Here is an 18561-nt window from a genome sequence, read left to right as displayed (position 1 = left end):
GAAGCCGCGGTTAAGGTGACGTGAATTTGAAGCGCACTAGACTTGGGTGGGCGCCTTCTTCTAATTGCATTCAGGACCCCCTGAGTCGAGTAGAGGAAGCAAAGCAGGAGACCTGACAGGACAGCGGGGCAAGGGTTGGAGAGGGAGGGTGGCGGAATGCGGAGCCGGTTTGCTACGGAGTCAGGATTGGGAAGAGAAGAAGACGGATCCCGAGCAGGGAGGGTGTCCCCGGAGACCACTGTATTTCAAGGTCAGGATGACAAATAGGTTTGGGAAGAGTAAGCAACAGCGACACATGGGATGATGGGAGGTGAGAGCTGCATCAAAGAATTTCAGGTAATAGGAATGGAATGTGGGGGGTAACGGGGTCATCGGTTTTGAGCTAGAAAGGTCTTCAGATCTCTCCCAACTTCCCAGTTTTGCTGATAAGGACCTGAGGCCCAGAGAAGTTGATTGACTTGGCCAAGGTCACACAGGTAGTAAGTAGCAGAGCCATCATTTGAACCCAGATGTCTGACACTTCCTACTGGACCACACTGCCTCTTGATCTATAAAGACCAAAGGTGTGCCTGTCCTATGTATAGGGGAGGTGGAATAAAGGAGTAGGTCATGAGAATGGAAAAGACTAAGGAACTGGGAGGCCCGGGCATTGCAGGTCACACTGACATGCCTGTTAATACCCAGATCCTCCTCGGAGAGATATGTGTCTAACTATGCCTTCACCATCTTGTATTTGTTAAAATGATATTCTGAATCCACATGAAAGACTTTATATTTATTCCTGTTTAATTTCACCATAATAGATTTTGCCCAATGCTCTAGAACATTAAGGGCAGCTAGGTGGAACAGTGGATAGAGTGCCAGCCCTGAAGTCAGGAAGACTTATCTTCCTGAATTCAAATCTGACCTCAGATACTTATTAGCTGTGTGACCCTGGAAAAGTCACTTAACCCTGTTTGCTTCAGTTGCTCATCTGTAAAATGAGCTGGAGTAGGAAATGACAAACCATTCCTGTATCTTTGCCAAGAAATCCCCAAACAGAGCAGCTAGGTGGCGCAGTGGATAGAGCGCCGGCCCTGAAGTCAGGAGGACCTGAGTTCCAATATGGCCTCAGACCAAACACTTGACACTTACTAACTGTGTGACCCTGGGCAAGTCACTTAACCCCAACTGACTAAAAAAAGAAAAAGAAAAAAAAGAAATCCCCAAACAGGATCACAAAGAGTCAGACCTAGAACATTGCGGCCTTACTAGATCCTTCCATGTCATCCAATGTGGTATCATCTGCAGATTTGACAAGCACGTCATCTATGCCTTTGTCTGACTCATTGATAACAATGTTAAATGACCCTGAGTCAAGGACAGACCCTTCTGTGTTACACTAGAGACCGCCAAGTTGACATCAAACTGTTAATACTTTTTGGTTCTTGTCCATTAGCCGGTTATGAGTCCACCCAGTGGCACTATTGTCTAACGCTGTAAGAATCACCTAAGAGGCTGTCAAGTGCTTTGCTAAACTCTCAGTAAAATCTGCAGCATTCCCCTTATCTATTTGGCTGGGAGCCTGGACACAGAAGGAAAGCAGGTCAGGCTGACCTGATCCGTTTTTTATGAAGTCACTCTGTTCTCAGTGAATACCTCTATTTTCTAGGTGTTCACCACACATCCTTTCCGTAATACTGAACCAAGGTCAAGGTCGTTAGCCTCTTGCCAATCAATTCTACACTTGTCCATTCTTTAAAATGGGGACAACATTTGCCCTTGTCCAGTCCTTGAGTGCCTCTCCTGTTCTTCACAGGTCTCCAAAAACCGCTGACAGTCCATGAGAGAAGAGGAGAAGGATTGCTGTGTGCCAGGGAGAGCCCCACTGAGATGGGAGAACGTGAATTTGGGGTGGGCCTGCTTGGTCACTTGGTCTTCGGCGGCTTCTGTTTTCTCTAGTGCCAGTGATCTCTTAATCGCCAGATTCAATGGCCTCTTCTCCACCTTCATCCTTCTTGACCTCTCTGCAACCTTTGATTCTGTTGATCGCCCTGTTCTCCTCCATAACTCTTTTTTTTCCCTAGGTTTTCGCTCTTTCCTGGTTATCCTCCTACCTGTTTGACTGCTTCTTCTCAGCCTCTTTTGCTGGATCTTCCTCCAGGGCTCACTTTCTAACCATGAGTGTCGCCCAGGGCTGTGTCCTGGACCCTCTTCTCCTCTCCCTCTATATTACTTCACTTGGGGATCTCATCAGCTCCCGTGGATTCAGTTATTATTTGGATGTAGGGAATTCTCACATCATTTATCCAATTCTAACCTCCCTCCTAATTTCCAGGTTCCCATTTCCAACTGCCTATTAGGTGTATTAAACTGTCTGTCAGGTAGATGTCTTAAACTCAGCAAGTTGAAAACTGAACTCAAAACTATTTAGTACTGGCTAAGAAATAGAAAGGTGGATCAGTGGAATAGAATAGACATAAAATACACAGCAATAAATGATTATGGTCATGTTGTGTTTGACAAATGTAAAGATTTAATCTTTTGGGATAAGAATTCACTATTTGGTTAAAAAAAATTGGGAAAACTGGAAAGCAAGCAGTCTGGTAGAAATTGAGTATAGACCAATATCTTACGCCATTTACCTAGATACGGTCAAAATGGATACATGACCAAGATATAAAAGGAGATAACATAAGAAAATTAGAAGGGCATGGAATTGTCAGACTTATGGGATAGGAAAAGAATTTATGAATAAACAAGAGACAGAATTGTGAGATGTAAAATAGATAATTTTGATTACACTAAATATAAAAGGTTTTGTACAAATAAAACCAATGTAGCCAAGATCAGAAGGAAAGAAGAAAATTGGGGGGAAATTTTTATAAACAGTTTCTTGGATAAAGATCTCATATCTCAAATATATAGAGAACTTTGTCAAATTTATAAGCGTATGAGTCACATCTAGTTATATGAAAATGTTCTAAATCATTCTTGATTAGAGAAATGCAAATTAGAACAACTTTGAGATATTTCATACATATTAGACTGACTAACATGATAGAAGAGAAAAATGACAAATGTTGGAGCAGATTTAGAAAAATTGAGACACTAATACACTGTTGGTAGAATTGTAAACTGATCCAACCATTTTGAGAGTAGTCTGGGATTACATCCAAAGAGTTGTAAAACAGTGTGTTCCCTTTGACCCAGCAATACCACTTTTAGGTCTGTCTCCCAAGGTGATCAGGGAAAAAAGAAAAAGACCTATATGTTCTAAAATATTGATAGCAGCTCTCTTTGTGGTGGCAAAGAACAAGAAACCAAGGGGATGCCCATCAATTGGGGAATGGCTAAGCAAGTTGTGGTATATGATTGTGATGGAATACTGCTGTACTGTAAGAAATGATGAGCAAGTAGATTTTAGAAAAACATGGAAAGACTTACATGAAATAATGAAAAGTGAAGTGAGCAGGAGCAAGAGAACATTGTATACAGTACGAGCAATATTGTTAGAAAAATAATTGTGAACAACCAAGTTATTCTGAATATATAAATACTCCAATCAACTACAAAGGACCCATGGAGTAACATGCCATCCACCTCCAGAGAAAGGACTGAGAAGTAGAAGTGTGCATAGTATGATTTTACATATGTACGTCCACAAATGCATACATGTGTATGCGTACATACATCTATCAAATGGTAGCTTTCTCTGGTGCGGGGTGGGAAAGAAGGGAGGGAGATAGGTTAGCATTTAAGTATATTATTCACAGGTCTGACCATGTCACCTCCCTGGCTCCCTCTCCCCTCCCTCCAGGATCAAATATAAAATTCTCTGTTGGGCTTTTAAAACCTTTCATAACTTAGCCCCTCCTTATGTTTCCAGTCTTCTTATGCCTTACTCCCCTACGAGCACTTTTCAATCCCGTGACGTCAGCCTCTGGGCTCTCCCTAGTACATGAGACTCCATGTCCCAACTCGGAGCATTTTCACTGGCCATTCCCTGTGCCCGGAGCTCTCTTCTTCCTCATGCCTATCCCTTGGCTTCCTCGGCATCCTTCAGGGCTCAGCTAAAATCCCACCTTTCCTGGTCCTTCTTAACGTTAGAGCCTTCTCGGTGAGATTATCTCCAATTCATTCTGCATAAGGTGACTTATTGGTACGTAACTGTTTGCATGTTGTCCCTGTCACTAGATTGTGATTTCTTCAAGGGCAGGGACTTTTTGTTTTTTGTTTTGTTTTTCTCTCCCGCCGTGGCCGACATTTAGCATAGTGCCTCACACACAGTAGGTGCTAAATAACTGCCTGTTGACTGACTGACTGACTAGGGAATGCGGAGGGCGGTAGTCAGAATGATTCAGGATTGAGGATTACGGGGACATGCACCATTGAAGAACTGGGGGCGGGTAATTCAAGCATAGAGGATAGCACTTTGCTGAATTGGGTACCTATGGGCTCAAGGCAATGAAGAGAGGGAAATGAGGCCGGAAGAGAGTGATGGTACTGAAATCACGTGGAAAGATGCAAGGGTCAGGAGATACAGTGGTTAGAAGGTGGGAAGGCTGGGAGAAGAGACACAGAAAGGTCCAAAGAACCTAGCTTGTTGTAGGACAGGGACATTTTAAGGATCGGGACCTTCAGATGAGGAGGCTAAGATCCAAGCTTTAGCCTCTCCTGTGGAGGTCAAGTGGAGATAGAAGTCTGGCAAGGTGGGGAGCGTGAGGCGCTGGGAGCCCGAGGTGTTTGAGGGGAAATGGCGCGGGGAGGGTAGTGAAATGGAAGTATGAAGGAAGACGTTGGTCAGAGAGCAGGCACTGCAGCTCCTTGAGAAAGTCTGGAATATGGGCGGGGGGGGGGCCCAAAATAGTGACGGTCAGGAGCTGCCTGATTCCTGAATGGTGGCCGTGAACTGAAAGGAAGCGCTGTTGCTAAGTGATGATGGCAGAAGGAGGCTTCCCAGCGGGGCTTTCTGCTAATCACCGAGACAGTCTTTCTGCTGTTTTCGGGGAATGGGTTTTGTGAGAGGGTTTGTTTGGGCATTTGTCAGGTAAGTCTGCTGTGTTGGAACAAACTGGGTCAATATAAACAAGAGAGCAATAGAATGGGGGGAGCAGAGTGGAAGGGGGGAAGAGGCTGAAGACTGGGGAGGATTAGGGCTAAACTGAGTTGGGATAAGAATTTAGGGGGAAGCTCTTGCTTAATCAGTGGGAGTTCTGAATCACAGGGATTAGAGAAACAGGAGGTAGGATTTTGCCAGCCAGGGGGCAGTGGGGTCATCTGGCAGAATAGCCTGTAGCCCTAATGGACAGATTTTAATAAAAATGTTCTTGTAAAGGAGACTTTGGTGATGGAGTTTTTCTCACCGCCTCATCTGGGTCCCTGACATGCTCTCCCTCCCCACCCTGTCCTCATCTTACTCTAATACCAAAGACCCTCCACCTGGGTGCCATCATGAAACACCTCTGGAGACCCCAACCCACTGCCCTGGCTCCTTGACCTCACTGCAGCTCACTGTTAGGAGCCCTGACTTCTTCCCTCTGGCCCCAGTCCATCCAGGACTTCTGCCTCCCCCTGATCCAGCTTGGTCAGGACTTCTCCCCCACCCCAACACTCATACAGAAAGCACACCTGGGCCTGGGGCCTTGGATTCTGCTCACCTCATGTGTTAGGATCCCTTAAACTCACCTTTCCCTGACCCCTGGTCTCACCCTGATCATTGCTAGCCTCAGTTCTTCCATCTGCACCTCAAATTCCACTTGACCCACTCATAAACCCCCCTGGCCCAGGAGCTCCAACTTCATTCTTCTTGGTTAGCGTAGGGCCCTGGGCCCCACCAGATGCTTCTCTCCTACCCTTCTCTGGAGTAGGTGAATTCCTACTCCGCTGCTTACTTGTTGTATGTCATCGGTTAAGTCACTTCCTTCCTGGCTGCAGTTCCATCATCTGTAAGATTTCCTGCTCCCGTGGCTTCTGGTGACCCTGCATTCTCTGAGGCTATGTTGGCTGAGCCTAGGCAGGTTCCTCCACACAGGAAAGGCTACCAACATGGTGCTGATGACAAAATCCATCTGTTTTCTTTGGTGGGGAGTAAATGGAATTTTTTTACTACTGTGAAAACAAAAATAAATTATAAGCACCCAATGAGTCTACTTTCTCAGAAGTGGATTCAGAAAGTAGAGAGACTGACCACTTGGTGAGGAATCTTTGGCCGTGGCATCCCATGAAGCCAAGGAAAATACGAAATGGCCCTTGGTCCTCTGCAACGATGTTGATAGTGTAGAAGAAAAGGGGGTTGGAATCATGCAGTTTTTAGACCTTCTAAAAAGTAACTTAGTATTTTAAATGTGAGATCCTTGTCCAGGTACTGAGTGAATCATATCAATATTGACATTCTCTACAAACAAAAGGAAAATAAAGGAAGTAGCAATTTAATGGCAGGCTGGCTCACTGTTTCTCCTTGGAAAGCCAATAGAGGATATGGCAGAACTGGCTTGATTGTGTGTTCAGCGATAACAAGAGATATCATTCCATGGGGCGCTTGGTCATCTCATGGTGCGGTGCTCATGATAAGAATTTGCAAAAAAACCCCAAACAAATAAAACCCCACCAGGAATACGCTTATAACTTAGGTATCGATATCTGTTGCTTAGGAGGAGGTGAAGAAATTGCACAAGGAACTTGCGAATAGCCTCCAGATTAAATCACCACATACGGTGATATTCAGTGACTTCAATGCAAAGGCAAGTGTATGTGAGGATGGCACAAATATATCAGAAAATATGGCTTAGGAGTAAGAAATGGAAAGAGAACAAGGATGTGGGGACCACACAAAAAGCGTCCCATTTATATACCATTAGTTCCCTGGAAAAGGGCATCAGAGGCACGGAACAGTGAGCACCAGTGACAGAGAGGAAAGCCCTGATTACTCACTATATCTGCCTTCCTCGTCACTCATGCAGAAGTGACCTAACCAGTGACATACAACGGTACGTGGCAGAGCAGGAATTTGTTGGCTCCAGAGCAGGGTATCACGGTGGGGCCCAGGGCCCTAAACTAGCCAAGAAGAATGAAGCTGGGCTCCTGGGCCCAGGGGGTTAGGAGCCAAGGTCAAGTATGAAGGGCAGATGGAAGAACTGAGGCTGACACGGCTGGGAGAGACCAGGGGTCAGGGAAGGGGAGTTTAAGGGATGCTAACAAAAGAGGTGAGAGGAGTCCAAGGGGTCAGACTTGTTAGAGCAAAGGGAGAAAATCAATATCAAATTAGAAGAGTTAACTCCTAACAACTAGTAAAATGAGCTATTGAAGTTGAAAAGAAGGAAATGACTAAAAAGACTTGCACCACTTCCCAAGGAAATTTGAACAGCGTAAATAGATTGCCTGGGCTGCTTGAAGGGAGGCACATTGAGGCCCTCTTAGGGGAACCACGAATTGGTCTAGCTCAGGGGTGGGGATCCTGTGGCCTTGAGGCCACACATGGCCCTCTAGGTCCTCAAGTGCAGCCCTTTGATTGAATCCAAACTTCACAGAATAAATTTGTTCTGTAAAACTTGGACTCAGTCAAAGGGCCACACTTGAGGACCTACCACATATGGCCTCCAGGCTGCAGGTTCCCCACCCCTGGCTCTATCTAGCTCTTCTGCAAAGCAATTTGAAACCATGCCAGAAAAGTTTCTCCACTGTGCCTACCTTTAGACCCAGTGATGCCACTACTAGGCCCATACCCTCAATGTGATCAAAGAAAGAGGATAAGGACCTGTGTGTACAAAAATATTTATAGCAGCACTAGACACCGAAGGGGTGCCCATCCACTGGGGAACGGCTGAACACATTGTAGTATGTGACTGTAATGGAATCCTATTGTGCCATAAGAAATGATTGAAAGGAACGGTTCCAGAGAAAGACTTGTATGAGCTGATGCAGGACCAGAATGGTGCATGTGATGACAAGATAATTGTAAAGACAAACACCTCTGACTAATGCTATGACGTACCACAGTGCCAGGGAACCTAAAGGGACGTGTGCTGTCCTTTCCTGAAAGAGAGGCAATGGATTCAAAATGGACATGCTCAGCTGCTTTTTGCTTGACTATGCCTGTTTGTTGCAAGGGTTTTGTTTTACTTTAATGGGAGGAAAGAAGGCATCTGGAGGAGAGAAAATGAATGCTTGTTCGTTGAAAAAATAAATAAATCAGATGCAAAAAGGAAGAGACCCCAAAAGACAGGAAAACACTCAGCCAGTAAAGGCTTGATCTCCTCGAGAAGCAAAGAGACTGAAGTCACTAACGGCAATACCAGTGCAGAATGTCGACTCATTTACAAACTCTTTGCGAAGAAGATGGTGGAAAATCCATGGCAAAGCTCACGGCGAGAGCTCACAGCCTGTCAGGCCCTAAGATCAGCCATGCAGACAATCATCATAGGGTCATGGGAGTCAGAGCTGGGAGGGCCCTTAGGATTCATGGAGTCCAGCCCTTTCTTTTACAGACAGATAAACTGAGGCCCAGAGAGAAGAAGCAGTTTTCCCAGAGTCACACAGTCACTGTCAGAGTCAGGATTCAGACACAAATCCTCAGAGTCCAAAGTTTTCTGCTCTTTTCGTTATACCAGTCACAATTCTGCCTGGTCTTATGATGGAAATCCGTTAAAAAGGTACAAAGCACCTTAGGGAATCAGTCCATCAACATTTATTAAGCACCTATTGTGTGCTAGGCACAGTACTAAGGACTAGGGTACTCAGAGAAGAGGAAGGCTTCTTTTTTTTTTTAAGTTTTCAACATTCACTTTAATAAGATTTTGAGTTTCAATTTTCCCCCTTTCCTCCCTTCTCCCCTCCCTAAGCAATCTGATAAAAGTTATACATGTATAGTCATATTAAACGTTTCCACATTAGTCATGTTGTGAAAGAAGAATCAGAACAAAGGGGGAAAACAATTAGAAAAAACAAATAAAAAAAGAGAAAATTATACACTTTGATTTGCATTCAGACTCCATAGTTCCTTCTAGGAATGTAGACAGCAAAGGAAGGCTTCTTGGAAGTCATGCTGTTTGAGGGGAGCCATGGAGAAAGATTTTCTAGCTGTCACCTTGAACCTGAGGGAATAGGGCTATTTTTATTTTATTAATTTGATTTGTCAGCAATCGCTTCCATGTGCTTTGGAGTTGAAAATTTTTCTCCCCCTTCCTCCCACCACCCTCCACAAGATGGCGCACAATCGGATATAGGCTCTACATTTACATTCCTATTAAACATATTTTCACATTAGTGATGTTGTAAGTAAAAATTAAAACCAATAGGAGGAACCACCAGAAAGAGGAAACAAAATTCAACAGAAGAGAAAAAAAAATAGCAATTCAACTTCCATAGTTCTTTCTTTGGATGTGGACAGCATTTTCCATCCCGAGGCCTCTGGAGATGTCTTAGATCCTTGTACTGCTGAGAAAGGTTCAGTTTAACAATCTTAGTCATTGCATAACGTGGCTGCTATTGTGTACAAAGTCCTCTTGGTTCTGCTCACTTCACTCAGCATCAGACCATACAAGTCTTTCCAGGTTTTTCTGAAGTCAGCCTGTTCATCATTTCTTATAGCACAATAGTATTCCATTACATTCATATACGACAACTTGCTCAGCTCAAAGAATTTCCAATTCTTTGCCACCACAAAAAGAGCTGCTATAAATATTTTTGTACATGTGGGTCCTTTTCGCTTTTGCATGATCTCTTTGGGATATAGCCCTATTGCTGGATCAAAGAGTACTCACATTTTTATAGCCCTTTGGGCATAGTTCCAAATTGTTCTCCAAAATGGTTGGATCATTTCACAACTCCACCAACAATGCATTAGTATTCCAAATTTCTCACATCTTCTCCAACATTCATCATTTTCCTGTTTTGTCATGTTGGCCAATCTGATAGCTGTGATGTGGTACCTCAGAGTTGTTTTGATTTGCATTTCTCTAATCAATAACGATTTAGAGTATTTTTCATGTGCCTATAGATAGCTTTAATTTCTTCATCTGAAAACTGTCTGTTCATATCCTTTGACCATTTATCGATTAGGGAATGGCTTGTATTCTTATAAATTTGACTTAATTCTATATATATTTTAGAAATGAGGCCCTTATCAGAGAGACTGGTTGTAAAAATTTGTTCCTAATTTTCTACCTTCCTTCTAATCTTAGTTGCATTGGCTTTGTTTGTGCAAAAACTTTTCAATTTAATGTAATCAAAATTATCCATTTTGCTTTTCTTCTTAATGTTCTCTATCTCCTGTTTGGTCATGAATTCTTCTGTTCTCCATAGATCTGATAGGTAAACTATTCCTTGTTCTCCCAGTTTACTTATGGTATCAGCCTTTATATCTAAGTCCTGAACCCATTTTGACTTTATTTTGGTATATGGTATGAGATTTTGGTCTACGCCTAGTTTCTGCCATACTTTTTTTCCAGTTTTCCCAGCAGTTTTTTTCAAAGAGTAGGTTCTAATGGGACATTTTTGATGGGCAGAGGAAGGATTCCCCCCTACTAAAGACCATTTCCAGTGCCTCATTAAGGTGGGGAACTGACCCTGTATTTTCCAATATGATGGCAGTGAAACCTGGGTTCTTACAGCTGTCAATCCAGTATGATTCCTTTTGAGTCAATCTAGCAAACATTTATTAAGCACCTGCTACATGTCAGGCATCATTCTGATGTGGATGGAATTCATGCTGGCCCTCCAAAATGAAAAAAAACATGTCTTTGGGACCTGGACCCCAAAGCCCCTGAACCCAGATCTCTGGCATTCAACTGAGGCACCTGGCCCATCCCAGTCAATAATCCTTTTAACTGCCCTTTCACAGTGGCCCTCATTATCTGCACCTGGCCCACCCCAGGCTACTTGCCATTCCTTAATCTCATCCAGATCTTCCCACAGTCTTTCCGTATAAAATATCAGTCTTGCCCCCATTAAATTGCTCAGATTCTTAAAATCTGGCCCACTTGCATTGGCATCACAAATAGCGCAGACTCACTGGGAATCTGGCCTGCTTCTATTGGCGTTACAATAAACTCGCTACTTGGACTGAGGGAAGGCTTGAGTGCTCCAATTCTTTTGAGGTAGACCCCTCTGTATTTTAGGGTTCCTAGCAACCCTAGACCTCAGTGGTTCCAGGCAGTGCTGGTGGGGGGAGAGACAAAAATGAAAACACTTTCTGCCCTTGAGGGTCTTTCATTCTATCGGGGAAGAGAGGGAAAAACATGAACACAGATAAATTTTTAAAAAATATTAAATACAGAGTAAACATGAAGTAACTTTAGAAGGATGAAATAGCCTCTGGAAGGAATCAGGGAGGGTCTCTTGACAGAGGTGCCTTTTGAGCTAAGCCTTGAACAGAGCTATCGATTCCAGACTGCAAACATGAGAAGAGGCACCACGCAAGGGACACTGTGCAAGGTGGGAGGTGCAATGTGGGGGATGGGAAAAATAGGCCGCTTGGACTGGAAAGAAGAGTGTGTGAAGGGGAATAATGTGAAAGACCCCTGGAAAGATATGTTGCAGCCCAATGTCAAACAAAGAAGCTCATTTTTTTCTCCCAGAGGTTGTAGGGGCCCCCTGAAGCTTCTTGACTCAGAGAACTCCGTGGTCAGATCTGTGCTTTAGAAATATCAACATGGCGGTTGCAAGCAGAATGGGCTAGAGAAGGGAGAAATGAGTCAGGGAGACAAATTAAGAGGCTGTTGCTGTGGTTTAGGTAAGAGGCAGTGAGGGCCTGAACTAGGATAGTGTCTGTGTGAGTGGGGAGAAGGGATAGACGAAGGATGTCAAAGTAGAATCAATAAGACTGCTGGACAGCTCCTGAGATCTGGGGGTTGGGAGGGAAGAGTCACGTAGGACTCCTAGGTTGCACATCTGGGTAATTGGAAGGAAACAGCCAGGTTAGGAAGAAGGGTGGGATTTGGGGGAAGATAATGAGTTTTATTTTGAGATGTCTTTGAGACATCCGGATAATAACAATACAAAAATCTGTGATCTTGTCAATCTGGGATTTCCCTCCAGTTGTGCAGATCGCAGCCAGTCCACATGTGGCTCTCACCCCTGACCTACCATAGGGGTCCACTCTGCATGCTGGAGACCGGCCTCTGTTTCTCCCAAAATCTTGAGAGAATGAGTGGAGAACTCCGGAAGGCCTGTGCTCCCTCCTCTGCTCAGGAGGCCAGCCTGTCCTCTAGTCCTTCGATGAACTTTTACTCCTATTCCTCAGTGTGTCCATCAGCAGCTCTGTGTTCTAGCCCACTTCCATCCCCCCATGCCCCTTTCCATTGCCCTCTATTGGCCTCACATCTTTGATTTTTCATAGACTATGGGGTCCTATGTCACATCGCCATACAGTAACCCCAGTAAAATACCAACAACACACATTACACAGTGCTCAAAGGCTTGCAGATACAGTATAAACTATCTCATTTGATCTACACAGTAATCTGGTGAGGTGATACTGTTATACCCATTTTACAGATGAGGCAAGTGAGGTACAGAGTGGTTAAGTGACTTGCTTGGGGTCAGAGAGATAGTATCTGCTAAGTCCCCATGTCCAGGAGGCAGTTTGTGATGTGTTAGCTCAGTTCCCCCAAGCTTTGGTCCTACTAAGTTCATGTCAAGGCTCATCCTGACTTCTAGGTGAGTCCTTCTTCTTCTGGGTGGGTTCCTCTTTCTTGGATGTCTTCAAGCAGAGGCTCGATAATCACTTGGGGAGCCCATTAAAGTGGTGATTTCTTTACAGGGAGGGGTGGGATTGGACGGTCCTGAGACCCCTTCCAGCTCTCAGGCCATAGGATTCCATGATGCCTTGGGGGAGCTAAAGCAATTTTGTATTTAAAGTTTTCAGTGAATTAGTCTTTCTTCTGTTTTTCTTGGAGTCAAGACAGCTCATTTAAAACAAGTCGCACAATAAATATTAGGTACAATGGTTGTATTTTTCTTTTTTTAATGGGAAGGAGGAGGCAAGAAGGAAAGAAAATAGATTTTTGTTTTTTGAAAAAATTAATTTAAAAAAACAGCCTAGCAATTCAACCCCTCTACCTTTTGAAATATCTCTGCACATGCAGAATGACCAAGGGCATCTGCTAATGAGGCCAAATTCAGGACTGAGTCCTTGGGCAGGGTGGCAATGGACTGGGAGCAACTCTCTCCAAGGGGCATCCCAGGGGACCCTGGATCAGAAGCCCATACAGGAGCAGGCTTCAGGCACTGAGTTAGAAAATTAATTAATTATATTCAGCTTCCGTTATATTTACTCATCCATCCAGGCCAGCTGACTAACATGGTGCCTGGGGTCGTCAGCAAGACAGCGGTGGGGGTGGCCACATGGCTGGGCCTTCCTGGGCCAAGTGGGTGATGTTCACTGACTAAATGGAGAAATTAGATATATACTTTCAGGTCCATGAGACAAATGTTGGATAGGGATGGGGATCGGCCCTGTGATTTCCTTGGTATGGGGAGCTCCCAAGGGAGCAAACTCCCTCTACCAATGCAGGCATGGAACTTGTCTCCATCTCATAGTCAGAGAGTTGTTAAGGGATTTACTCAGACCACACAGTAATGTGTGTGTGTGGGGGGGGACTGACTCGGTATGTATCTTGCACATACCTAGATATTTACATGTTGTCTCTTTCCCATTAGAATGTAAGCTTTTTGAGGGTAGGAAAAGGTTTTGCCTTTCTTTGTATCCCCAGCCTTTAGCACAGTTCAATCCAATGCAATCCAGTAAACATTTATGTTTTTTCTTTATTATTTATGGTTAACATTCTTTTTTTTTTTAATTTTGCATTCCAGATTCTCTCCCACCCTCCCACCACTCCCCTAACCCTTGAGAAGGCAAACAATGTGATATCAGTTATACACGTGAAATCATGCAAAACATACTTCCATATTAGCCACATTGCAAGATAAGGCAAAAAAAATAAAGTGAGAAAATAATACTTTAATTTGCACTCAGGGTTCATCAGTTCAATTTTTTTCTCTGGAGGAGGACAGACAGCATTTTTCCCTCACGAGTCCTTTAGAATTGTCATGGATCATTGCATTGATTAGAGTTGCCAAAAGCCTTTCATAGTTGATCACCATTACAACATTGCTGTTGCTGCGCACAGTGATCTCCTGGGTCTTCTCACTTCACTTTGCATCAGTTCATACAAGTCTTTCCAGGTTTTTCTGGAGTCTGCCTGCTCATCACTTCTTATAGCGTAATAGTATTCTATCATAAGCATAAACCACAAATTGTCCAGTCATTCCCCAATCGATGAACATCTCTTCAATGTCCAGTTCTTTGGCAACACAAAAGAGCTGCTATGAATATTTTTATTCATGTCGGTCCATTTACTTTTTATTTGATCTCTTTGACCTAGTAGTGGCATTGCTGGGTCAAAAGGTATGCACAGTTTCATAGCCCTTTGGGCATAGTTCCAAACTGCTCTCCAGAATGGTTGAATCAGTTTGCAACTCCAGCAACAGTTCATTAGTGTGTCTATTTTTCCCTCATGCCCTCCAACATTTGTCATTTCTGAGGTGGTACCTCAGAGTTGTTTTAATTTGCCTGGGGCAGGTAAGTGGCCCTGTGGATATAAGGCTGGGCCTGGAGTCAGAAAGACAGATGAATTCAAGTCCAGCCTAGACACTTATTAGCTGTGTGACCCTGGGCAAGTCACTTCACCCTCAGTTTCCTCATCTGTCTCAGTTGCCTCAGTTTCCTCATCTGTCAAATGAGCTGGAGAAGGAAACAGCAAACCATTCTAGTAATCTTTGCCAAGAAAACCTCAAACAGGGTCACGAAGAATTGTATACAACTAAAACCAGTGAACAATAATAACAAAAATCAGTAGTGATTTAGAGCATTTTTTTTTCCATATAACTATAGATAGCTTTGATTTCTTCTCTGGAAACTGCCCGTTCATACCCTTTGTCTATTTATCAGTAGGGGAATAGCTCTTATTTTTATAAATTTGACTCAGTTCTCTATATATTTGAGAAATTACACTTTATCAGAGAAATTAGCAGTAAAATTTTAAAATATTATTTCATTGTCTATGATGCCTTTTAACAAAATAGAGTTTCTCTGAGTACCTTTTTCATTTAGGTCTAGTTTTGCTTTTGCTTTGTCTGAGGTCATGATTGCCACCCCTACCCTCTTCACTTCAGCCGAAACGTAATGGACTCTGCTCCTGCCCTTCATTTCAACTCTGTGCTTCTCTTTCTGTCCCAAGGATGTCACTTGTAAACAACATATTGTTAGATTCTGGTTTTCCATCTATTCTGCTCTCTATTTCTGTTCTTTGGGTAAGCTTACCTCGCTCACATTCATAGTTATGATCACTAAGTGTGCACTTCCCTCTATCCCATTTTTCTCTATCCTCTCTTTCTCTTTTTATCCTGTCCCTCCTCAAAAGTCTGTCTTGCTTTCCCCAATTTGCCTTCTCCTCTATTATCCCCTTCTTCTATCACCCTATTGGCTAAGATAGATTTCTATACCCAACTGAGTGTGTGTATGTATTCATTCTTTCCTCTTTGAACCAATTCTGATGAGAGTGAGGTTCAAGCATTGCCTGCCACTCCCGCCCCCATTTTCCCCTTCACTAGGGGAAAGCCTCATTTATGTGAGAATATTTGCCCCATTCTACCTCTCCCTCCCTCAATCTTCCAGCACATTCCCCTTTCTCACCCCTTCATTTTTTGGGGGAGATCATTCCAACACAATTGATTCACACCTATGCCCTCTGTCTATGCAGGCTCCTTCTAACTGCCCTAATAACGATGAAGTTGTTAGGAGTTATTTGTATCATTTTCCCGTACGGGAATATAAACAGTGTAAATTTACTCTCTCATGTTTACTTTTATGCTTCTCTTGAATCTTGTATTTGAATGTCAAATTTTCTATTCAGCTCTGGTCTTTTCAGCAGGAATGCTTGAAATCCTTCATTTCATTAAATATTCATTTTTTTCTCCTGAAGGATTATACTCAGTTTTGGTGGGTAGATTATACTTGGTTGTAATCCTGGCTCCTTTGCCCTCCAGAATATCATATTCCAACCCCTCCACTCCTTTAATGTAAAAGCTGCTAAATCTTTTGTGGCTCCATATTTCAATATTGTTTTTCTGGCTGCTTTCAGTATTTTCTCTTTGACTTGGGAGCTCTAGAATTTGCCTAGAATATTCTTGGGGGTTTTCATTTGGGGATCTCTTTCAGCAGGTGATTGATGGATTCTTTCAATTTCCATTTTACCCTGTAGATCAAAGATATCAGGGCACTTTTCCCTTATTATTTCTTGAAAGATGATGTCTAGGCTCTAACTTTCAGGTAGTAATACATTTAAAATGATCTCTCCTTGATCTTTTTTCCAGGTGAGTTGTTTTTCCAATGAGATATTTCACATTTTCTTCTATTTTTTTTTCATTTTTTGACTTTGTTCTATTATTTCTTGAAGTCTCATGGAGTCTTTAGCTTCTCCTTGCCCAATTCTAATTTTTGAAGAATCATTTTCTTTAGTGGGCTTTTGTACCTCCTTTTCCATTTGGTCTTTTCTATTTTTAGAGGTGTTCTCTTCTCGAGTGAACTTTTGTGCTTATTTTGCCATTAGGCCAATTCTGTTTTTAAGGTCAATATTTTCTTTGCTATTTTTGTGCCTCTTTTAACCAAGCTTTTAGTTCTTTTTCATAATTTTCTTGCATCACTCTAATTTTCCCTCCAATTTTTCCTCTAACACACTTCTCTCTTGCTTTAACTCTTCTAGGAATTCTTGTTGGTCTTGAGTCCAATTAGCATTTTTCTTTGAGCTTTGCTTGTAGCTATTTTCACATTGTTGTCTTCTAAGTTAGTGTCTTGGTCTTCTCTGCCACTTTTTATGATCAAATTCTTTTTCTCTTTGGTTGTTGATGTTTGCTCACTTTCCTAACCTACATCTTCACTTTGGACTCTGTGTTAAGTTTGGGCTTGATTACTTGAGGGTGGGGAGGCGCTGTGCCAAACACTGGGTTTTTTCATGTTGCTATTCTCAGAGCTAGTTCTGGAGATCTGCAAGTTTTTGGTGCTTTCAAGGTGGTGTTATCCTGGGAGAGGTGTGGTCGATGCTGGTATGTGCTCTGGTCTTTACCCAGAAAAGGCCCCCGTTTCCTTCCAGCCACAAGTACCATTGCTCCTCTTGATCCTGGAACTGTCAAGGCTCAAGTTAGCAGCAGTTCCTGCAGGAGTGTGAGAAGTGATTCGTTAGGACCCCTATTCTATTCCAATCAATATTAACCAGTTTGATATTTTACATGAATTATGTAGGGATAATTAGATAAGATAGGTTCTTATAATCTTTATAATGGGCCTCAAACTTTAATGTAACATTCCATTCACGACTTCTTTACCGGTTACGAAGCTCACTTGTACAACCACAAGAATGCTGACTAAGGTATCTCCATCCTGTTTTACTCAAACGCCATGTCCAAACCCCAGCAAAGGAGGGATGCTTTGATTCTTTGAGAAATCCCCTAACTTATTTTTGTACCTCTGTACCATTCCCTCTTGTCCAACATGAGCAGGTGACCATCTTGTGACCCTCCCCTCTCCCCCTCCCCAGCTGATATGTCATTTTTAGCAACGAATGAGATTTTGTATTTTATTTATTTATTTTTGTTTTTCATTTGGCTAGGCAATGGGGTTAAGAGAGATTTTGCATTTTACCATGCCTCTTTTGCATATTTGGGTATCAAACCCTATAAAAACAAGATTCTAGAAGAAGGGGGCATCTCAGACCATGAGGAAGGTGTGGAACCTTATTATTAGGGGGAACCATGGATCCTTTAACAAGGTACCATTGGTTCAGAGCTCTGCTTCAGTGGTTTCTCTTGCAGACTGGGCAATTTTAATCTCCACTGGAACATAGTTGGCACTTAATCAATTCTTGTTGATCCATCCCCCCTCCAAATCCTACCCCCTTAACATGACAGCAGCAGCAGCAGCAACAGTGTGACTTCCAGCCCAAGGAACAGCATAAAGGAAAGACGCACAGGTGGGGGAAAAGGGAGCCTTATCTGGGAGAAACACAGACCAGTTTGATTGGAGTGCAGAGTGTGTGAAGGGGCTGATGCAGATAAGACTGGAAAGGAGGTGGGGGCATGTTCTGAAGGGCCTTGAATGTCAGGTAAAGCAGGTTAAACTGCTCAGGAGAGAGAGGAGAGCCGCAGAGGAGTGACAGGGTTGAATGATAGGACTCCAGGGGTGATGGTTTCTTGGCAGGCACATGGGCAGGAGAGGATACCCTGAGGACTTTCTTGATCCAAACCTATGTCTCCAAGAAAACTGCCCACTCAGTCCCCCAAGGCACTTGGAGTTGGCCAAGGGAGCTGATGGGGCCTCAGACAAAGCAGCCTCCAAAGGCAAGTTTGGCTCCTGGGAGCAGCAGAGGGACACTGCTTCCAGAGAAAGAAAATCGTCAGGTGCAGAGCCAGGTAGACCTCTAGGAGAGGATCCAGAGCAGACCCACCAGCCTGAGGGCTTTGCCTCCCCGATGCTTCCTCACACAGACACTAACACTGTTGGATGTCCAGGAGGCCAAGCTAGAGAAG

The sequence above is a fragment of the Phascolarctos cinereus genome, unplaced genomic scaffold (genome assembly GCF_003287225.1).
Source record: "Phascolarctos cinereus isolate Bilbo 61053 unplaced genomic scaffold, phaCin_HiC Scaffold_9;HRSCAF=440, whole genome shotgun sequence".
In the NCBI taxonomy this organism is placed as follows: Eukaryota; Metazoa; Chordata; class Mammalia; order Diprotodontia; family Phascolarctidae; genus Phascolarctos; species Phascolarctos cinereus.
This window is presented reverse-complemented; position numbering follows the sequence as displayed.